Genomic DNA, 24,567 nt, shown 5'->3' on the forward strand with positions numbered 1-24,567 from the left:
AGGAAGGCATCTGATTCTTCCCTATGTCTTTACATCCCACTTCCTAGCACACACTAAGTTCTCAATAAATATTACAATGAATGGATTGAATGGCCCTGATACTTAACTCTCTCCCTTATGTGAAGTAAGTCACTTCATGCCTTTGAGTGTATTTCTGGACATAAACTAAAGATAAAAACGTATAGGCTGGGCGCGGTGGCTCACGCCTGTAATCCCAGCACTTTGGGAGGCTGAGGCGGGCAGATCACGAGGTCAAGAGATCGAGACCATCCTGGCCAACAAGGTGAAACCCCGTCTTACTCAAAATACAAAAAAAATTAGCTGGGTGTGGTGGTGTGCGCCTCTAGTCCCAGCTACTTGGGAGGCTGAGGCAGGAGAATTGCTTGAATCCAGGAGGTGGAGGTTGCAGTGAGCCAAGGTTGCGCCATTGCACTCCAGCCTGGCGCCTGGTGACGGAGTGAGACTCTGTCTCAAAAAAAAAAAAAAAAAGATAAAAACGTGTTCCCCATTCTTATCCTAACAAGTAGAGGATTCTGATCTTTGGTGTCTTATAGGAGCTCTGTGCCATCTTGCAGTGGTTTTATTGTCATTGTACAAGGTTCTGACAGGTGAGTTAAATCATCCTGACCCCCAGGATTGACCCTGAAAGTCACTCTTTGGAATGTGACCTTAATGTTGAATGGTTTTAATGCAATTTGTTTATTTCTCTGGTGAAGTCCAAGAAACATGTACATTTCTGGTCCCAAGTAGCTTACCTGTTGCTCTAGGATATCACTTTAAAATATTTATTTATTTATTTATTTATTTGGAGATGAAGTCTTGCTCTGTCTGTCATCCAGGCTGGAGTGCAGTGGCATATCTCAGCTCATTGCAACCTCTGCCTTCCGGGTTCAAGTGATCCTCCTGCCGCAGCCTCCTGAGTAGCTGGGACTACAGGCTTGTGCCACCAAGCCCAGCTAAATTTTGAATTTTTAGTAGAGACAGGGTTTTGCCATGTTGGCCAGGCTGGTCTCAAACTCCTGACCTCAAGTGATCCACCCATCTCGGCCTCCCAAAGTGATGGGATTACAGGCATGAGCCACCACACCTGGCCTATTCATTTATTTTCAATAGGTAATACAGATGCTCCTCAACTTACAATGGGGTTACATCCTGATAAATCCATTATAAGTTGACAACATTGAGTCAAAACTACAGTTAATACACCTACCCTACTGAACATCATAGCTTAGTTTAGCCTATATTAAACATGCTCAGAACACTTACATTAGCCCCCAGTTGAGCAAAATGATCTAACACAAAGACTGTTTTATAAAAAAAGTGTTGAATATCTCATGTAATTTATTGAATGTGCTACTGAAAGCAAAAGGCAGGGAGGTCGTAGGGGTACTTGAAGTAAAGTTTCTGCTGAATGCATATTGCTTTTGCACCATCATAACTTGAAAAATCCTAGGTCGACACTCTAAGTTAGGGACCATCTGTACGTGCACTTGGTTTCATATTCAAAAGGTATAGAGGATTTGCGGTGAAAAATAAATTTATCTTTAAGTTCTACATCCAAGCCACCTTGCTGCTTCTCTCAAAGAAGCAATTCTGTTGCCAGCTTTTTATGTTAAAATGTCAATTTAAGACAATAATTATTTCCCCAATCTTCCAAATGGCAGGCATATTAGTTTTCTAGGACTTCCATAACAAATTACTATAAACCAGGTGTCTTAAACAACAGAAATGTATTCTTTCATAGTTCTGGACACTAGAAGTTCAAAATCAAGGCATCGGTAGGGTCAGTGTCTTGATTGCCAAGACCTAAAGGTACTGCTTCAAAACTTCTAGAGAGGAATCCTCCTTCCTTGCCTTTTCCTTCTTCTAGTGTCCTTGATATTTCAATCCTTGGTATTCCTTGGCTTGCAGCTGCATCTCTGCATTCTCTCTTCCATCTTTACTGACCTTCTCTGTGCATGTATACCATTGTGTGTCCTCTCCTCTTCTTGTAAGAACACAATCATTAGATTTAGAGTTCATGAGATGATACTATAATTACGTTGCGAAGATCTTTTTCCAAATAAGGCTGCATTCTGAGGTTCTGGATAGAGATTAATTTTGAGAGGACACTATTCAACCCATTATTGCAGGTCATGCTGCTTCTCAAATTCCTCTAAAAATAAGACTAATATGGAGATGTGGGGGCAATATCAGTGGATAAAAATATAGATTTGTAGCCCCATCCCAATTCCACAGAATTGGAACCTCCAAAAAAGAGGCCTGGAAATCTCCAGTTTCACCATGTTTTCTAGGCAAGGGTAATCACTGGGGAAGTATAAGATATGCTCTTTAGAAATAACCAAACAAAGGCAAACGTCCCAAAGTACCAAACCTGACCCGGTGAACTTCAGGTCAAACACCTCCTTTACCTTAATAACTTAGAGCATTTTACCTAATGCCTCTGGGCTTCAGTCTTTTCATTCACAGAATGATAGTAACAGTAATGGTACCTACATTGTGGGGCTGCTAGAAATGGAAAGAATAGTGTGTCCATGTACTCCGAATGATGAAGAGCTGCTAGGAGCAGGCCTGAGACTCAAACCCAGAGCCTCTGAGTCTGTGTCCATCATACATTTTCCATTAAAATCTTGCCTCCTTATGACTTCAAAGAGGAAATGTCCATAGGATACCTTTAATGAGCTAGGTTCCCCAGGGGAGTTTTAATTTGATCTACTTACAAAGCTACAGTATTTTCACACTTATTAGAAAATACTAAGTAAATAGGGCAATGTGTTATTTGACACCTTGGTGACATCTGCCTGCAATCATCCTCTCACTTCCCTACCCACAAACCCCTAACATCTTCACAATCTTCTGGTCATCCTTCAGTCCTCATATGGATATCACCTACTCTAAGCAGTTGTTTGTCTGCCTTCTTTAGGACCACCATTGTTGATGTTGATTGTTATTCTGAGAAACCCTGGCTATCATTTTTCCAGTACTTGCCATATGATGACCAAGGTAGTAAGTGACAGAATTGGGTTGAGCTAGCCCTTTCTGACTTCAAAGCCCATGTGTCATGGAACCATCGTATTACACGGTCTTCAAACCCCTTCCAAAGCTACCCTAACGGCATTGTATGGCTTATGGGAAAGAAATCCCATTTCCTCCACTAAACTGTGACTTCTTCTCGTCATCCATGCCAAATCACAATGTGACATTTCATTTGTGTCCTATAGCACATAATAGGTGCTCAATAAATGTCTGACAATAGACTAGAGGAATTCATGGGTAACAAGGAAGCTAGACCTATACTTTCTAGAACATGATACATTTTTATGAGTTATAAGGAACCTTAGAGAACATTTTATACTAGATTAAAGTTAAATTGAGAAGGCTTTCCAGGGTACAACAGTGACTTAGCATCACAATGAGACAATGAATGATGTCTTAATGTTTTCTAGCTTCTTGCTCCTCAAAGTGTGCTGCAGGGACACTAGCAGCATCACATTACCTGGGAATTTGTAAGAAATGCTGAGTTTCAAACCCTGCTCCAGGCCTGTGGAATCAGAATCTGCATTTTAATATGATTCATCCCATTACGTTTAACAGCCATTTTCATTTTGAATATATCACTGAGCTTTCACCAAACTAATCTCTCATCCTTTAGCCGAATGTCCTGTTTTGTTGTTTTCTAGAGATGAAATTCAATTTCCTAGTGAATCCACATGTGTGAGGAATTTACTAAGGAGGGGATGGTGGTGGTAAAATTAATTAAATTCACTCAGTGCCTTGGAAATAAAGCTTTAACAAAGGATCAGAAAAAGTTCCTTTAGTGCAGATGGGATAACTGATTTCTCATTTAGAATAGCACTCACTCTGGCTCAGATCCAGGCAAAATGTCAACCGCTCCAACTCATGAAAGGTCAATAAATTGCCTCAAACATTTTATGAAATGCTCATCCCAAAGCTGAAGCCACTACAGAGATTGTTATATGCAGTCCAACCCCGTGATGTCATCAGTCTTATGCCCTTGTCCCAGCCTGATTCATCCCCTCAGCTTCTAGGGTGGAACCATTTGAAGCTTCATTTTCTCCTATCTGAAGTCAAGCCAACTTTCTATTATGGTTATGGGAGTAGAGTAATAGCATGAAACAGAGAAGGCAACAGCTTATCAGCATAAAGTATTTCTCCTCAGAGTTTCAACGTCTGCCCCTAAGTCTTTTTACTAAGGCTGCTTAGAATTAGTAAAATCGTTTAGTTTGAATTTCTTATTTTCCCCAGCCGTTCCTGATGTAAAATTCGTGGTGACATTGGCAGGTACCAGAAGAAAGGAGGGAGTACTAAAAGCATGGATAATATACAAACCCTATAATTGGTCCTTTCCAATTATCTGTATTTGTAAACTGATGCCAGGAATATAGAGACCCTTTGGGATTGATTCCTGTTTATAGACACTGTGACAGGTGCATAGCAGCTGCCCAATAAATACCTTTCAACTGACCTGAAGCAAATACAGTCTAATTAGCTGTCACTTAGTACATCCAAGAAAATGCCATAATGCCTTCATGATAAAGACTGTCACACTGAAAAGACAATATCTTAAAGACTTGTCTGAAAAAGCATGATAGAAGACTGTGACCAAGATGGAGTAATGGGAACTATATTTACCCTTCTTCCTAAAACGAAAAAAAAAACAGGCAAAATGTGTGATACTACAATGCTCAAAACCTTGGACATCAGGCAATGATTCCTGAGAGATGGGAAACAGATGAGACGACCCTCTGAGAAATGCCCCTGCCTTGATCTTTCAAGCCATGGCCCAGGGAGAGGGAACCGCAGGAGAGCCTGCCAGACTCCCTGGGGTGGGAAGACAGAGCTCAGAGACTGGAAGACCAAAACAGCCACTGTTCACAAGGTAGATGCCAGTGAGGAGAGAGCTGCACAGACAATTCTGGAGTTTTTGAAAAGGGTCCTATAGAGTTTAGCTGAATACCAATCAGTGTATGTGTATGAGGTAACTACACAGAGCCAAGGCAAAAACTATACCACAGGAGAAGAAGAAACAGTGCTCAGGACTCATACGAGGCCTGAAATAAGGCTTATCCTGCCAGTGGGACTGGAAAATGTCATGATTCATGGGACATTGGGTAGAGCACACATAAGGGCCTCACCTCTGTGGAAAGAATTAGCCCCAGATGGAACACCACTCCAGTGCAGCCTAACAAACCTCAATAGCAACATCTGAAAAGACCAAGTGGTTTCCAAATAACTGTGTCCCAGAAAAAAAAAAAAACTCTGATGAATATATTTAGGAATATAAAACTATCTAACCCTCAATAAGGTAAAATTCACCATGTTTGGCACCTGTGAAAAAATCGCCAGGGCAACGTGCAGTTGTTTACTTCTGTAATCCCAGCACGCTGGAGGACAAGGTAGGGAGGATTGCTTGAGGCCAAAGACCAGCCTGGGCAACAACACGAGAGCCCCACCTCTACAAAAATAAATAAATAAATAAATAAATAAATAAATAAATAAATAAATAAAATAATCTACCAGCTGTGGTAGCACATTTTAATTTGAGTATTGCTCTAGGACTCTGGGAAAGTTTTCTCATCCTGTACCTCCTCTGTCCTAAACGAAGTGTTTGACTGAGTCCTGTCTATTCTTCCTCCTGCATGGATTTCCAAACACTTCTCTCCATTTCCAGGACGGCCAAACCATTGAGGCAAGTACACTACCGGGCAGGAGAGGGGCAGCCAGGGGCCAGCTCTCACCTGTGTGAGCTGTAGTGTGGTGGCACATCAGAGCCAGCTATAGTTCCAGCTACTGAGAAGGCTGAAGAAGGAAAACTGCTTGAACCCAGAGGCTTGAGGCTGAAGTGAACTATGATGGTGCCACTGCACCAAAGCCTGGGTAACAGAGCAAGACCCTCTCTCTTCAAAAGAAGTAAAAGAGAGAGAGAATTACCAAACATGCAAAGATGGAGTAAATCTGATCCGTGATGTAGAGAAAAACTGATCAGTTGAAACTGACACAGAACTGACATGGATGTTAGAATTATCAAACATGGACCTTTAAATGGTTAATATAATGATATTCCTTATGATCAAAAAGTTAAAACGTGAAATTTAAAAAAAATTGATGTCAAACTTCTACATATGAAACTACAAAGCATGGATGAAAAATGCAACAAATGGCATTCATAGCCAAAAACATCTAGTAATAGAAACTATTCCCAATGAAACATAGAAAAGATACTTTTTAAAAAATAAACAGAAGCTGGGCACAGTGGATCACACCCACAATCCTAGCACTTTGGGAGGCCGGGGCTGGTGGATCATGAAGTCAGGAGATTGAGACCATCCTGGCCAACATGGTGAAACCTCGTCTCTACTAAAAATACAAAAATTAGCTGGACATGGTGGTGTGTGCCTGTAGTCCCAGCTACTTGGAAGGCTGAGGCAGGAGAATTGCTTGATCCCAGGAGGCAGAAATTGCAGTGAGCTGAGATTGTGCCACTGCACTCCAGCCTAGTGACAGAGCAAGATTCAGTCTCAAAAACAAACAAAAAAATGAACAGAGAATCAGCTATGCTACAAATTCAAGCAGCCTAATACACCTATAGTTGGAGTCCACAAAGGGGAAAAGGAATTGAAAAACATTTGAAGAAATAATGGCTGAAAATTACTCAAATTTGACAAAATCTGTAAACCTCCAGGTCCACAGAAGCTCAATAAACCATACATGCAAGAATATAAAACTAATGACACCATAGACACCGAAGTACTTGTAATCACAATACTCAACACCAGTGATAAAAAGAAACTTTAAAAAAGCCATTAAAGAAAAAAAAGACACATTACACACAGAGGAACAGAGGAGGCAGCTGGTTTCTCACTAGAAACAATGCAAATGAGAAGGCATTTAAGCAACATCTTTCGAGTACTGAAATAAAAATAGCTGCCAAGTAGCATTCTGTACCCAGCAAAAATATCTTTCAAAAATTAAGGTGAAATAAAGACTTACTCAGATGTAGAAATCCTCAAAGAATGCATCACCTGCAGACGTGTTCTACAAGAAATACTACAGGAAGACTCAGGCAGAAAGAAAATTACATCAAATAGAAATATGTATCTTCAGAAAGAAATAACTTTATAATGTTACAACAGTAAGACTTCCCTCACTGATGTGTAGATCCCATGCTATATTAATCAAAATCTCAGTAGATTTTTTTAATAGAGTTTGAAAAACTGACTCTAAAATTCATATGGAAATGCAAAGGACTCAGAATAACCAAACACCTTTAAAAAGACAAAACTAGAGTACAAACACCACCTCATTCTAGACCTTTTATAATGTTACAGCAATCAAAACAGTGGGGTATTGACATCAAGATAGATGAATTGATTGATGAAACCTAACAGGGAGTCCAGAAATAGACTCACATGTATGTGGGTAACTAACTTTCCACAGAAGTACAAAGGCAATTCAAGAAAAATAGTATTTTAAACAAATGGTGCTATCAAAATTGAATATCTATGGGCATACTGCCAATTCTGTAAAAAAAAAAAAAATTTGAATATCCAAATGCAAAAAGCACTTCAATCTATATTTTATACCATATGCAAAAGTTCATTCAAATGTATCAGCAACCTCAAAGTATAACATAAAACTATAAAACTTCTAGGAGAAAACAAAACATGCTGGAATTAGAGCTTGGAAAAGTGATAAATAAGACACAAAAACACAATTCCTAAAGCAAAAATTAATAAATCAGAGTTCATTATAATTAAAAACCTATTATTGAGATAATGAAAACATAAGCCAAAGATTGGGAGAATATATTTACAAAGTACGTATTGATAAATGACTTGTATCCAGAGCATATATATTGTATTTATTTATTTGCTTTTGTTTGTTTAGAGATGGAGTCTTGCTCTGTTGCACAGGCTGGAGTGCAATGGCATGATCTTGGCTCACTGCAACCTCCACCTCCCAAGTTCAAGCAATTCTTCTGCCTAAGCCTCCCTGGTAGCTGGGATTCCAGGTGCATGCCACCGTGGCTGGCTGATGTTTTGTATTTTTAGTAGAGACGGGGTTTCACCATTTTGGCCAGGCTGGTCTTGAATTCCCGACCTCAAATGATCCACATACTCGGCCTCCCAAAGTGCTGGGATTATAAGCATGAGCCACCATGCTCAGCAAAGAGCCTATTTATTTAAAAAATCTCTAAACTCATAATAAAAAGGCAATAAAAGCAATTTTAAAAGGGCAAAAATGTATGCAGACACTTGATCATAGAAGAAAGACGCATAGAAAATGAGCACAGGAAAAGGTGCTCTACTTCATTAGTCTACGCATGCATGCAAATTAAAACCACAGTGAGATACTGCTACATTCATATGAGTCTAGCTAAAATTATAAAGGATGACTGTGTTAGGTATTGGCAAGGATCTGAAAGAACTCAAACCTTCATATACTTCAGTTTGAAAATGAAAAATGGTACAGTCACTCGGATACACTTTGGCTATTCCTTAAAATATTAAAGGCACACCTACCATATGAGCCAGCAATTTCTCTCCTAGCTATTTACCCAAGAGAAGTAAAAGTATGTGTCTATACAAAAACACAAGTCTTCATCGCAGCATTATTTGCTGCTATTACTATAACCAAAAACTAGAAACAACCCACTTTCCCATCAAAGGGTGAATAAACAAACGGTGCTGTATCCATATAATGGATTACTTAGCCATAAAACGAATGAACTATTGACACATGCTACAACATGGGTAAATCTTAAAACGATTATGCCGTGTGAAGTAAGCCAGACAAAAGAATACATATTGTATGGTTTTATTTATTAAAATTCTAGAAAATGCAGACTAATCTCTAATAAGAGGAATGGCAGAAGGCCTAGTCATGGGGGCGTATGTATGTCTAAATTTATTGTGCACTTAAAATACTTCCAATTTATTGCATAGCAATTATACCTCAATAAAGCTATTAGAAATAAACACAGTTATACAAATAGTCTTCAGGATAAACTGGACTGTTTGCTATTCCTGAACATCCTCAGCTTTCACATTTCTGTCCTTTCACATGATGTGGGTCATCATCTTCCCACAGACCGGAATACCCTCTCTTCATTCTCCACCTGTCAGAATCCTCTTATTCCTTAAGCCCCATCTCAGATGCTTTCATCTTCCTGAAGTAGTTCCTCATCCTTACACATATCATGCTTTCCTTCCCTGGATACTCTGTGCTTCCTGAATGGCACACCTGTTCTGCCATGTATTATAATTATTTTTGTACCATTCACCTCACTAGGCTACAAATGGCTTGGATTAGATCTAATTTATCTTTCTATCTCCTGTCTTCCTATGCCTAGCAGACTGTAACCATGGATGGGTCATTTTTGAATTCAGCATTTGGAGGACACAATTTCCTAAATATACAAACATTAATTCAGAAATCAAACTGTCTTAATGGAATGCCCTCCTACTCTGCTGTAATCGGATCTTTAGTATCTCAAGCATTCTCCCATTTGAACTTGCTGTGCCCCTGTTGTAACTGCAGAGACATTCTGGCTGCTCTCCTTGCCCCCAGTCTCTGTCTTTTCCAATCTGTCTTCCTGTCATGATATCACTAAAATATAAGCTTGATCAGGTCACTCTGCTATATAATTCTGTCAGTGGATCCTCATGCTGCCTCCTTTTTGTCCCTTTGCTTCCTTGGCCACCTTTCTCCCACACTTCTAAGCCACTCAAGAAGGACTTGCATGTTCCATCATGTGCAATGCACTCTCATACTTAAGTCTTTACCTCACGCTGCTGCTCTCCTTGGGATGCTCCCCCCTTGGCCTCTACTCTTCCTTTTTGGCTTAGTCAAATTTCCTCTTCCTTCAGAAGTAAGCTTTAGGGTCATCACTGTTCTAGTCACTGTACGTGTTATAATTCAGCCTATTTCTATCTGTAGATGAGGAAACTCAGATGCAGAGAGGTGATTTCTTAGCTCATCGCTGGTACATGGACCAAGGCAGACTGGCTCTGTTAAGGACATTCTAACGTCTGTGCTATGTGGCCTCTCCTAGGCAGCAGTCACGGGGTTCATCTACCACCCGCCTGCCCGCCCCCACCCCCCGCCACACACACACACTTCAGCCTCTGGACAGTGAGCTCCTTGAAGGCCATGGCTGTGTTTTCTGCATCAGCATCTCCAGTACCTAGCAGGCTGCGTAGCAGACAATATTCAATGAATATTTTCGATGAATGATTCAAGCATGATTAAGGTTGTGTATACTTGCTGCACCTGAAAATCTGGCTTCTTTCAGTTTACGTCTTTGTAGAAGGTACATTTAAGTCTTGCTTTCAGTCCATGCTTTCATGATAATTGATAAGCATCCCTTATGCAAATTGGCCACAGGTACACTGCTGAATATAAAGTTTAATCACTTGACTCACACATCTGGAGGGAACAAATGTTTGGATGCTGTGAGGCAGAGGCAGACATCTGACCACCCTAGGAGCTCAGAAGCCCTCCCTGGCAGCACACACACAGCACTCTCCTCTTGCTGTCCACTCCCTGCCCCTCCCAACCCACCCCTTGCACCTTGATGTCAAGATGTAGAAGGCTTTGGATTAATTTCTTTCAAATGTAACAATTTTTCTGTTCTACTATTTTAACACACATTATCTTTAGAAACAGGAACTAATGAAGTTGAAACAAAATAAAACAAATCTAACCCCATAGCTTTGCTGCTTCACAAAGAGACTGACTTTCTCCCCAACTTGTCTGGCACCTTGGCATTTACTATAAGATGAGAAAGATTGAATTTCATGTAGTGTGACCTTTTAAAACTTGAGTTGAGCATTTGCATTATTCTGATGTTTGTCCTCTTTGCAACCATTGCAGAATTTCATGACGCTTTAAAACTGGTCTAGATAGTTTAGATACAGATTTTTTTTAAATAGCAATTTGTGGGTAGCTGATTTATTTGTTTGTGCTTGTTTAAATCATTCAGGTAATGAAAATGATTATTGCTATCTACAAAAGAGGTGAAAGTGTCTTTGAGCTAAGGCTTCCACAGAGAAAATAATTATGAAGCTGTCATTTTCATAAAGACCTTGACAGTGAAATATCTACAAAGTACAGTGAGTGTTTAAAATACAGAAAGCGCTACTAGTCCCAAATTTAGGACTAGCTTTCTGGAAAATGATTTTAAAAGTTAAAGTTGCCCCCAGCACACCATGAGTTTTCTATTCCTTCCACATTCTCTGAACATAGATAACTTAGTTGTTAAGAAATTTGGACTCACAGTCATAAAAAAGAATGAGTTCGTGTCCTTTGCAGGGACATGGGTGACGCTAGAAACCACCATCCTCAGCAGACTAACACAGGAACAGAAAACCAAATACCACATGTTCTCACACATAACTGGAAGTTGAACAATGAGAACACGTGGACACAGGGAGTGGAACATCATACACCAGTGCCTATGATGGGGGCAGGGAGAAAGGGGAGGGAGAGCATTAGGACACGTACCTAATGCATGTGGGGTCTAAAACCTAGATGATGGGTTGACAGGTGCAGAAACAACCATGGCACATGTATACCTATGTAACAAACATGCACGCTCAGTACATGTATCCCAGAATTTAAAGTAAAATATTTTTTAAAACTTTAAGAAAAAAAGAAATCTGGACTTTAGGCTAAATAATAGTACCTGCAAGTGTGACCTTGGATAAATAATAATTTCTCTTCTCTAGAAGTTAGGCTTTTAAATGTGAAATGAGTGATTGGTTTAAATGGCTTCGAAATTCCTTTTACTTTATTGTCTTTGATGCTCATTCATTCATGCATTTAACTAGGATAACTTGGGTTTCTGCTTTTCCTCTGAACATGCACACTTCATTTTGTTGCACTTCACTTTATTGTGCTTTGCACATACTCTGTTTGGCTTTTTGGTTTTGTTGTTATTGTTGTTGTTGTTGTTTACAAATTAAAGGTTTTCGATAACTCTGCCTTGAGCAAGTCTCTAGGTACTATTTTGCCAACACATTGTGCTCACTTTGTATCTCTGTGTCATACTTCTGTAATTCTCACAGTATTTCATACATTCTCATTATTCTTGTATCTGTCATGGTGATCTGTGATAGGTAACTTTGATGTTACTGTTGTAATTGTTTTAGGGTACCACAAACTACACCCATATAAGTCAGATAACTTAATGGATAAACATTGTATGTATCCTGTCTGTTCCATTGATTGGCTGTTCTTCCCTTGCTCCCATCTCTCTCCCTCTCCTCAGGCTTCCCTGTTCCCTGAAACATAACAATCTTGAAATTAGACCAGTGAATAACTCTTTGAAGGCCTCTAACTGTTCAAGTATAAAGAAGAGTCACATGTCTCTTGCTTATATTCAAAAACTGGAAACAATTAACCTTAGTGAGAAAGGCATGTCAAAGTCTGAAATAGGCTGAAAGTTAGGCTTCTTGTGCCAAACCCTTAGCCACGTTGTGAATGCAAAGGGAAAGTTTTTGAAGGAAACCAAAAGGCTACTCCAGTGAACACAAATGATAAGAAAGCAAAACAGCCTTTTTGCTGATATGGAAAAAGTTTTAGTGTGCTGGATAAAAGATCAAACCAACCACAACATTTCCTTAAGCCAAAGCCTAATCCAGAGCTTGTCTTCAATTCTTTCAAGACTAACAGAGGTGAAGACCCTGCAGAAGAAAAGTTTGAAACTAGCAGAAGTTAGTTCATAAGGCTTAAGAAGCCATCCGTATAACACAGTGCAAGGTGAAACAAGTCCTGATGTAGAAGCCACAGCAAATTATCCAGAAGATCTAGCTGAGGTCATTGATGAAAGTGGCTTCACTAAACAATGGATTTTCAATGCAGATGAAACAGCCTAGAATTGGAAGATACCACATGGGACTTTCACAGCTAGAGAAGAGGTCATTGTCTTCAAATCTTCAGAGGACAGGCTGACTCCTGTTAGAGGCTAATGTAGTTGGTAACTTTAAGTTGAAACCAATAGTTATTTGCCATTCTAAAAATCCTAGGGCCGCTAGGTATTATGCAGAACTTTCTCTGCCTGTGTTCTATAGATGGAAAACAAAGCCTGGATAACCGCACATCTTTCTATAGCATGGTTTACTGACATTTTAAGACCACTGTTGAGACCTGCTACTCAGCAAAAAAAGATCAAAATATTACTGCTTATTGACACTGTAGCTGGTCATCCAAGAGCTATGATGGAGGTATAGAAGGAGATTCATGTTGTTTTCATGTCTGCTAATATAAAATCTATTCTGTGGCCTATGGATCAAGGAGTAATTTTAACTCTTACATCTTATTATTTAAGACATGATCATGAGTGAAGGTGTGAATCATACTTAGCCTTATGAAATGTATTTCTAGCACAGGAGAACTAGATACAGGCATATGTATTTCTTAAACACATTTCTGAAGGCTATAGCTGCAATAGGCAGTAATTCCTGTGATGGATCTGAGCAAAATAAATTAACGACATTATGGAAACGATTTACCATTGTAAATATCATTAAGAACATTTGTGATGGGAGGAGGTCAAAATGTCAATGTTAATGGGTGTTTGGGAGTTGACTCCAACTTTCATGGGTAACTCTGAAGAATTCAGTAAAAGAAGTAACTGCAGATATGGTAGAAATAGCAAGATAACTAAAATTAGAAGTGGAGCCTGAAGAAGTGACCAAATTGCTGCAATCCCATCATAAAACTTGAGCAATTAGAGGAGTAGTTTCTTATGGATGAGGAAAAAAAAGTGGTTTCTTGAGATGGAATCTACTCCTGGTGAAGATGCTGTGAAAATTGATAACATGACCAGAAAGGATTGAGAATATTACATAAATTGGCCAGGTACTGTGGCTCACACCTGTAATCACAGTACTTTGGGAGGCTGAGGCGGGCAGATCACTTGAGTTCAGAAGTTTGAGACCAGCCTGCCCAAAATGGTGAAACCCTGTCTCTACTAAAAGTACAGAAATTGAGCTGGGTGCGGTGGCTCAAGCCTGTAATCCCAGCACTTTGGGAGGCCAAGGCAGGTGAATCACGAGGTCAAGAGATCGAGACCATTCTGGTCAACATGGTGAAACCCCGTCTCTACTAAAAATACAAAAAAAAAAAAAATACAGAAATTAGCCAGGCATGGTGGCGTGCTCCTGTAGTCCCAGCTACTCAGGAGGCTGAGGCAGGAGAATCACTTAAACCCAGAAGGCAGAGGTTGCAGTGAGCCGAGATAGGACCACCACACTCCAGCCTGGGAAAGAGTGAAACTCTATCTCAAAAAAAAAAAAAAAAGAATATTACATAAACATTGATGATAGAGCAGCAGCAAGGTTTGAGAAGACTGACTCCAATTCTGAAAAAAGTTCTGCAGAGGGTAAAATGCTGTCAGATAGCATTACATGCTGCAAAGAAATCTTTTGTGAAGAGTCAATGAATGTAGCAAACTTCATTGTCTTATTTTAAGAAAATGACACAACCACGCCAACTTTCAAAAACCACCACCCTGATCAGTCAGCCACCAGCACTGAGACAAGACCCTCCACCAGCAAAAAGATTACAACTCGCTCAAGGTCAGATGATCATTAGCAATTTTTAGTATTAAAGGACTTATAAGTTAAGGTATGTACATTGTTTTCTTAGACATATTGCCATTGCACACTTAATAGACTACAGTATGGAGCAAACATAACTCTGATATGCACAGAGAAGCCAAAAAATTCCTGAGACTCATTATGATATTCACTGTATTGTTATATTTGCTTTTTTGTGGTGGTCTGGAACTGAACCCACAATATCTCTGAGTTATGCCTGTATCTAGTTCTCCTGTACTAACTAAAATTGCCTATGGTGTTTCCTACTTCCTGAACCCAAATTCCCTGACCACTCTAGTCCCTTCGTAGGATAGATTCTCTTTAAATCCTTCCTGTCCCATCTAGCTTCTATCTCCACCATTCTCTCATGGCCCATCTCTCCTGGGTGGCAACTACTGATAGTCCCTGTTTATAGGTTCTTGGATACTAATGGCTTAATTTACTGCCTTCTATAGGTAACACATCTTATATAGGCGCTTGAGACACAATGCCTTTATCTGTATGCTCTCCCCTTTTCTCCTCCTGTGCCCTCACTAAGGAGAGATTTAGTAGAAAATTAAAACTGAATGGATGAGTGATATTTTGGTAATGGTGAAGTACTGTTATTATGTGTAAGCACTGCTAACTTCACATAGTAAATAATGACTTTAATAATTTATTGAAGGCTGGGCACAGTGGTTCTCACCTGTAATCCCAGCACTTTGGGAGGCCGAGGCAGGCGGATCACGAGGTCAAGAGATCGAGACCATCCTGGCCAACATGGTGAAACCCCGTCTCTACTAAAAATACAAAAATTAGCTGGGCATGGTGGTGCATGCCTGTAGTCCCAGCTGCTCAGGAGGCTGAGGCAGGAGAATTGCTTGAACCCAGGAGGTGGAGGTTGCAGCGAGCCGAGATCATGCCACTGTACTCCAGCCTGGCACCTGGCAACAGAGCGAGACTCTGTCTAAAATAATAATAAATAATAATAATAATTTATTGAGAATTTAATGATGATTCTCTGCTCCTAAAATAGGTACAAATGAGTCCCCATATTAGGAATTTCTTGAGTTATTTGAAATTTTAAGAAGTGTATGTTTGTTCAAGATTGGTTGAGTATAATCTCAGTGATCACTGAAATAATATCTGAGCTGAGTTCTCTTCACATGCCTCATGGCATGTCTGGCAAGTACTAGGTACTCAAAAATAATTGATGAATGAAAAGGCTTTTTTTCTCACAATTTTGTAAATGGGTCAGACAGACAAATCTTATTATCTTACATGAAACTCTGATATAATGAGAGACTGTACTTGAAAGAAAGATTATTAGATGAAAAAAATCCAGGACTCTATCCACGGGTGGGGCAATGAGGAGATAAAGTGACCTATTTTGGGAGAGCTATAAGTCAAAATGCTTTCTAGAAATGTTAAGTAGGTAGCATGAGTGCTGCCAATTCCCACTTCCATGCCCACAGCAAACATCTATAAATGATTGTGACACTTACCCCAGTTGAGCCTGGAATTAGGCCTCAGATTCCTTTCAAGACATTCTTTCAGGCAGCCACTACCATTTGATCAATGTTGGCCTAGAAAATAAAACTTAAGTTCCATCCTAGGTTAAAGATTGCCCCAACTCCACTGAGAAAACTTGTAACTTACAGTCTGGCTAGTTCTTCTGAAAGAGAGTTACCGCCAAGATAATACCGATAAAGCTGTACACTGGGGCCTAGAGAAGAGGACAAGAGGGGTCAAGGATGTCGGCTCATCCAACTTCAATTACTGGAAAGATATTGATGGCATTAAAACAAAATAACCATCAGATAAGCAGACTCTTGAAGAGTAGCTTGTACATGTAGATACTGAAACTCTGATGTTGTAACAGGACAGCCAAATGCAAATGGAGATATTTAATCCAACTCACACTGTTTCTCTCCAAATCTGAATCCATTTCAGTTTGTTATCTTAGTAAATAGCACTGTCATTAATTTAGTTGTCAAAGCCAGAAACATAGGCATCAACTTGACGCTTAGTCTTCCCCACCACCTCACAGTTCATCTATCAGAACATCTTGTCAGTTTCATTTTCTGTATCTTTTTCTGACTCACATACTTTACATCATCTCCACCACAAGATATGACATGGGACATACTACTACTAAAAAATTATTTCTTGTTTATCTGAAATTCAAGTTTAGCTGGGCATCCAGTATTTTTATTTGCTAACTCTTGCAACTCTAGCCTAAAATAATCTAATTCAAAAGAAGCAAAAATAGGCCCTAGATTCCAAACGCTATGATCTAGATTGAACTATGGGATAGATTGTTTATCAATGTAAGTACTAAGATTATGAGACAAATGTACATTTATTTTTTCTGCAGATTTTTTTCATTGTCTATTTAGATGGCTTATAATTATTTTTAAATCATTTGAGCAAGGTCAAACCACAGAATATTTTGGGGGGTATAGAAGATATGCATCATAGGAAAACAAAATGTTTTCTTTACTTTTGACATTAGCTGACTTTTCTTCTAAAACTAATAATGATTTCATTTCCCCAGGAAAGGTCAAAGTGCTGAAATTCTTCACATATTTTGTAAATTTATGTGTCACTGAAAAACTGAAATCTAGCCAACATGAGAGATATTGTCAGGTTCCCAGAGCTTAGCAGAATACTATGTCATGCATGACCTGTTTTTGAAATGGGATTTTTGTGAAAAATAGCACAACACCTTTTCTGGTTTCTTTTTCATTAACTGCTCACACTTGACACATTCCTTAAATGATCTCATTAGCTCCCATTATGTCAACCTGCTTCCTAAATCCACCTTCTTAGCTGGAGATTGTAATTTCAGCCAATAGAATTAACTCTGGTTAAGGATATATGGTGTTTACAGATTTCCTCAAAATTTCAGTAAACCATCTATGAAGCTCAACACCAACCACGTTGTGAGTGCTGCTCTAGGGAAAATATCCCTGTTGTCGCCTTTGTAAATAACTATCTCACAACTCATACACACCAATGACAACTGAGATTGACTGAGCTCTACCTAAAAGTGTGGTGCCTCCTCGCTCCTGCCTTTCGAACGATGGAGTCTATGCATGTCTATGCACATTTACTTCCTAATGTTGCCTCCTTCAGAATTGCCATACGGTGTGAGCAGTTCTGTCCTTGAGCAACAAGGAAGGCTGAGAACTTGGATTCCGGCTTCTGCCTTTGGGAAGCTCAACATGTAATTTGGAAAATTTTCCAAATACACAGGAAGGGTATTCAAGAGATACTGAACAGCAACCAACATGAAATACGTTCCCTGCAAAATCACTACATTTTATAACCATCCTGTTAGATAATGCATAATGATTAAGACATGGGCTTTAGAGTCCAATGAACTTGGGTTCCAGTTCCAGCTTTATCTCTTACTGATGGGAAAAGGCAGGATGGACTACCCTGCTAAGACACCATCTTCCTATCTGTGAAACAGACACAATAGTATCATTCACCATAGGATGGTGTGAGGATAAAATGAGAAAAGTGGACAAGTTTGGTGATAGAGTTTGCATCTTCATGGAACAAGTATTCATTACAAATGTGATTGCTACCAATCTTTTTACCTCTTTCTTTTACATCTTGTAGTTACAACCCATTTTCGGATTTTTCCAAGAATCTAATTTTTTCTTTGATGTTACCTTTTTCACATAAGAATACTTTTTTCTAGTGAAGCATTTCATCAATGACATTATTGCAAAAGGTTTACCAATATGCATTTTTTACAGTTTTCTAATTTTTTTTTCTGATTACATTGAAAAAAATTGGAAACTACAGAAAAGCAGAAAGGTAGAAATAAAAATACCCCAAAATGTCATGATCTAGAGTTAACCACTGTTATGTGTATGTTGAGAAGTACTTTTCATCAAGCATAGGAATCACAGATTTGAGGAACTGAAAGCGACCATATGACCATGTGGTTTGAATTTCCCTGATTCCCCGAAGTTGCTGCAAGCCAGCAAGACTTCATTCTCCTGACTACTTTCATCTGTGTTTTCTCCAGAGGTGCTTAGAGGGGAAAGGTCACTTGAAACTTTTGTTGTCAGGTCGTGAGTTTTGTTTTATTTATTAATTTCGAATGAGGAGGCTTCAAGGTTTGTGTGTCAGCCTCATGTTTCTAAACAGGGGAAGTAGAGGATGCTGGGAAATATTATTTGACTCCGTGGAAGCCTTTGAGAGAGCAAGAGGGGAAGAAAATTACTCTTTTATTGTGAGTTTTGCCAAATGATCTCTGAGAAGCTGTGATATCATTCATACACCATGCCAAGCTGGATCGAAACGGCTCATCTTGGCAGACATTGAGAGTGAGTGTATAATTCCTTGGGGTTGGGATGGGCTGTTATCAGAAATAGTTCCATAGGCAGTATTTACATAACTGTGGTGGAGTGTGAGAATAAACACAGCTGTGGCGTTGCCCTAAATATTTCTATTCAGCAGGGAATTAAAAGAGAACTTTATCGCTGAACTACAGATAAACACAATTCATCAAGCAGTGGTCAGTTCAACTGGGGAACAAAGTAGGAGTTATAAAAGACTGGCCTGCTGAAAATAGCTCCAATCAGCCATCCTGACTTCACTGCTGCTTTACTCCCTCCCTCCCTCTTCTTCCCCAGTTCCCGAAATGTAGGGCTCATCAGCCAGCAAAAAAGTTGTCTAGATTTTCTTTACCCCAAGAAGGAAGTCGAGGGCACTGTCCTTTATTGAGTGGAGGTCTACCCTGGGTCAGCATGCCTTGTACATGTTCCTCACTTCAGAATGGTTCCCTATTTTCCTTCTGGGCTATAAAACTGAATATTGGTGGGAGTAAGATTTTTTGCCAAGCACACCACTTCTTAACTCCAAAGTAAACTAAAATGGGCTCATGATTCCACAGCTCTAAATGATCTGCATCTTATGCATTTCTTTAAGCTCCCACATATTTTAAATAGTAGTGCAGTCCTGGTTCTGCTATTCCCAGGAAGATAGTTACATGATGTATTTATGAAATACTTTTCTAAGATTCCCATAACAAAGGACCACAAACTGGGCAGCTTGAAATAATAGAAATGTATCCTCTCTAAGTTTTGGAGACCAGAAGTCTGAAACCAAAGTGTCAGCAGGGTTGGCCTTTTTCCGGATGTTTTGTGGGAGAAACCACCTCAAGCCTCTCTCCTAACTTCTAGCGGTTGCCTGCCTTTATTGGCATTCCCTGTCTTGTGGCTACATCACTCCAATCTCGGCCTCCACCTTCACATCACCTTCTTTTCTGCATGTCTCTCTGTGCCTTTTCTCTCTCTTACAATAAATAGCACTCTCACTAGACTTAGGACCCACCCTCATCCACTGGGTGGAATAATGACGTGAGTTAAGGACCTCATCTCAATCCTTCCCTTAATTGCATCTGCAAAGATCCTATTTCCAAAGAAAATCACATCCTGAGGATCCCCAGAAACATGAATTTTGGAGGGAGACTCTTCAATGTACTGCGCATGGTGAATTAATTGGAGACAGAGACCATGTATTCCAGGTACCTCTATAACACATAACACACACCACACACCTCATGCCAGGTGACTCTACAGCACATAACACACACCAGATATGCCAGGTGACTCTACAGCACATAACACACACCAGACACCACATGCCAGGTGACTCTATAGCACATAACACACACCAGACACCTCATGCCAGGTGACTCTACAGCACATAACACACACCAGACACCTCATGCCAGGTGACTCTACAGCACATAACACACACCAGACACCTCATGCCAGGTGACACTATAGCACATAACACACACCAGACACCTCATGCCAGGTGACTCTACAGCACATAACACACACCAGACACCACATGCCAGGTGACACTATAGCACATAACACACACCAGACACCTCATGCCAGGTGACTCTACAGCACATAACACACACCAGACACCTCATGCCAGGTGACTCTACAGCACATAACACACACCAGACACCACATGCCAGGTGACACTATAGCACATAACACACACCAGACACCTCATGCCAGGTGACTCTACAGCACATAACACACACCAGACACCACATGCCAGGTGACACTATAGCACATAACACACACCAGACACCTCATGCCAGGTGACTCTACAGCACATAACACACACCAGACACCATATGCCAGGTGACACTATAGCACATAACACACACCAGACACCTCATGCCAGGTTACTCTACAGCACATAACACACACCAGACACCTCATGCCAGGTTACTCTACAGCACATAACACACACCAGACACCTCATGCCAGGTGACTCTACAGCACATAACACACACCAGACACCACATGCCAGGTGACTCTATAGCACGTAACACACACCAGACACCACATGCCAGGTGACTCTACAGCACATAACACACACCAGACACCTCATGCCAGGTGACTCTACAGCACGTAACACACACCAGACACCACATGCCAGGTGACTCTATAGCACGTAACACACACCAGACACCACATGCCAGGTGACTCTACAGCACATAACACACACCAGACATGCCAGGTGACTCTACAGCACATAACACACACCAGACATGCCAGGTGACTCTACAGCACATAACACACACCACACACCTCATGCCAGGTGACTCTACAGCACATAACACACACCACACACCTCATGCCAGGTGACTCTACAGCACATAACACACACCACACACCTCATGCCAGGTGCTCTACAGCACATAACACACACCACACACCTCATGCCAAGTGCTCTACAGCACATAACACACACCACACACCTCATGCCAGGTGACTCTACAGCACATAACACACACCAGACACCTCATGCCAGGTGCTCTACAGCACATAACACACACCACACACCTCATGCCAGATGACCCTACAACACATAACACACACCAGACACCTCATGCGTGTTCTGGAACACTTGCTAATAGGCTGTGACAGCACTGCATATTTCTTACTCTGTTTTGTAACCCAAGAGATTTACTGGGATTTTCTGTGTCAGTATACATGCCTTGACTCTTTGCTAATCGCATTTCTAAGAGACACCTAACTTGTTTTTATGTGTCCATAGGTATAGATAATATGAAAACATTATGTTCACTAATATAGTTTTCTTCCCCTGTTTACTGAGTCAACAGGAAGTCTCAAAATGCTAATATCATAAGTGACAACTACCTAACATCAGGTCACAAAGCACTTTCATAATTATTATCTCATCTGATCCTCTCATAACCCTCTGAATGTTATCACCTTCATTATCAACACCATCACCACTTTGGATCATTACCACCACCATCTCAATTTTATACGGGATGAAGAAACTCGAGGCTCATAGAAATGAAAAGACCTATTTGAGATCAGTGTATGATTCAGGGCTTTTAGTTGTATTTTGAAGTAGCTCAACTTGAACTGGTTTAAGAAAAAAAAAGGAAGATAGAAGAAAAGTTGAAGGATATACAGCATGTCAGGTAGACTGGATCCAGACCCCTGTGTCTCAGCTCTGCTTTCCTCTGTGCTGGCTTCATTGGCAGGCAGGTCCTCCCCTCTCGATGGTCATCACAGATGCGTGATTGCATCTGACCCCTCAGTATTTACAGTGGCCTGGGGAAGTCTCCTTAACAATTATTCCAGCAGAAACCCTGAGCCTGGATCTCTTTGATCTGAATTGGTTCACACCTACAACCAACAAGCCATCAAATCCCCCAGACCACATGGAATGAGAATGAGGATAAAACCTGTTACCAGAAAAGCAGGGTATGGAAATGGCAGACAAACAACAGATAGCCATAAGAAGCATAGTTTATAAATGACAGCTTGGACCTGAGACAAGATGGTTTTAACCAGTAGATCTATCCTATGGCCCTTCCTTCTCCTCTTCTGTTGAAATGCATTGAATACACAATACATGCACATGGCACAAAATTTAAAAGTATAAAGTTATACAGTAAAAATCTCCCTTCCAATCTTGCTCTCATGTCACTCAGTTTCTCTCCTAATTGAACCCATCTCTACACCCCTCCAGGGATAGTTTCCACACCTACAAGCATCATATGGGTTGTTTTTACAGCAGTGATATATATTCTCACTGTTCTGTCCGGCGCTTGTTTTCGCTCCACTGTGTTACGTGTTTTTGGCTCTCTGACTTTAATGACTTCAACCACCCAGGCACAAGGACATTTTCACACACCACTTAGTTTGCGCTCTTGAGTTTTTCCTGTGTTCCTTTTTCTCTCCTTCTCCCTACCCTCTTCTTACTGCATTTCTTCATTTTATCACCTTCCATATGTTGATTATGTAATTACTGGAGTTGAAACTACCTTTTTAAAAGAACACATAATACTAAACATTTGGCCCTACAAAATGGTTCTTTTGAGGTGTGTTATCAGCAAAAAACCTACTGAAAAATGAAACTATTTCCCATGTCTTTTCACCCCACAGTCACTGATTAGCTCAGGCTATGAAAATGCAGAGACTGAACAGCTAATTTTAGCTGTAGTTATGGTCACAGCTCTCATTAACTTGTGCTCTTTTTTGTTTTTAGAACAAAGAGGTAGATGGGTAAGGGGTGACATGTTATCAGGTTTGCCCCAAATCTTTCAGTATCTTTCAAAAGACTCATGCATCTGTCCCTAAAGTTTTTTCCCCCCCCCATTCCAGGATGGTAGAAAGGGCCTTTGTGTAACCTTTTAGTTTTTCCTGGGACTTGCATTTTTCTTCAAGTCCCAGTACTCTGGAAAGGAGTTGGACAATAGCCCACCTGCCCTGGAGGACTCTCCATGCTTCATTGGACCAATACAATTTTACTGTGCACAAATTTGGAAAGACTATTCCTTGTAAACTGGAAATACTGATCAAGATAGGCATGGCACTGTGACATCTCATGCATGTTATTTCATTTAATCTTTTCAATAATCTCGATAGACAAGTATATTGAGGCATTCTACAGATAAAGAAATTGAGGCCTAGAGAGTTTAAGTAACTTGCCTAATGCTTCACAGCCAACAAGTCATAAAGCCAATCTGAATCCAAAATCCACGTGCATTCCAGCATGCGTCTTTTCCATTGGTGAGAATATGGGCTGCTGAAAGAACTATTGCACAGCCAGTCAGGAATGGAATTTCTTTACCTCTGTCACTTTCTATTCTGGTGTAATATGTATTACACTGGATCACATTTTGGTAAAATGAGATCAAATAACAAATTATGTCAAAATATGCATATTTGAAGTTCAGTTTATGCTAGGTAATGGAAATATATAGGTATAAAATCACCCCATGACCTTGTTGAGAATCTTGAGTTGTCACCCAGGGATGTGAAGAACTTCGGGGATACCAAGTATCTGTTGTTTGCCTTAGATAGTAGCACTCATTGATATTAAAAGAGGGAATTTTTAGCCCTTTCTTCTCTCCCTTTGGGTGTTGCTGGGGATGAGGAAGAAAAGGGGAATGTAGGTTGCTGAATTCTTTTCATTATTCATTGCACAGATAATTGACATTTTTCCCTGCCAAACTTTTGTCAGATCAGCCTGACAGTTCTTAGCCCACCATCATATTTGGTGGTTTCATGCTGCTCTCATGTGTTGTCAATGAGAAGCTCATTCTCATCTCTCCTGTTGTCATTCACTCCTAAGTCTACCATATGTCTCATAGTATAATCCAGAGCCAAAGCTAAGTCAAAACCAATGATTTCTCACTTTGTATGGATCTGCAAGATCTTCATAGGCTACTGGTTCACAGCTCCAAAAACTCTCCCTCTACATTTGCAAACAGGCTCTTTGCAGGACTTTGCTTCATCTGAAAGCTTCTCTGTGGTGGTTTGGAGACATAGATACGTGTGCAAATGCCTTGGTACTCTTCCTTCTACCCTAGTGGAGCCTAATTCTTATTTTCTGGAATGTGTATTGGACTTAGTGACTCACTTCTTTT

At 40.2% G+C, this 24,567-nt stretch overlaps 1 protein-coding gene, 1 long non-coding RNA gene and 1 pseudogene across 2 annotated transcripts in view; 2 read left to right on the top strand and 1 right to left on the bottom strand.

The window, feature by feature from the left end:
- SNTB1 (syntrophin beta 1) overlaps positions 1–24,567 on the top strand; it is a 282,625-nt gene that overhangs the window by 142,604 nt on the left and 115,454 nt on the right. The window lies entirely within an intron of this gene.
- LOC118148431 (uncharacterized) overlaps positions 1–24,567 on the bottom strand; it is a 101,854-nt gene that overhangs the window by 43,509 nt on the left and 33,778 nt on the right. The window lies entirely within an intron of this gene.
- The window catches only part of LOC144579820 (condensin complex subunit 3 pseudogene), a 49,671-nt pseudogene that overhangs the window by 19,263 nt on the left and 5,841 nt on the right, over positions 1–24,567 (top strand).

This window comes from Callithrix jacchus, chromosome 16, assembly GCF_049354715.1.
Source record: "Callithrix jacchus isolate 240 chromosome 16, calJac240_pri, whole genome shotgun sequence".
Lineage (NCBI taxonomy): Eukaryota > Metazoa > Chordata > Mammalia > Primates > Cebidae > Callithrix > Callithrix jacchus.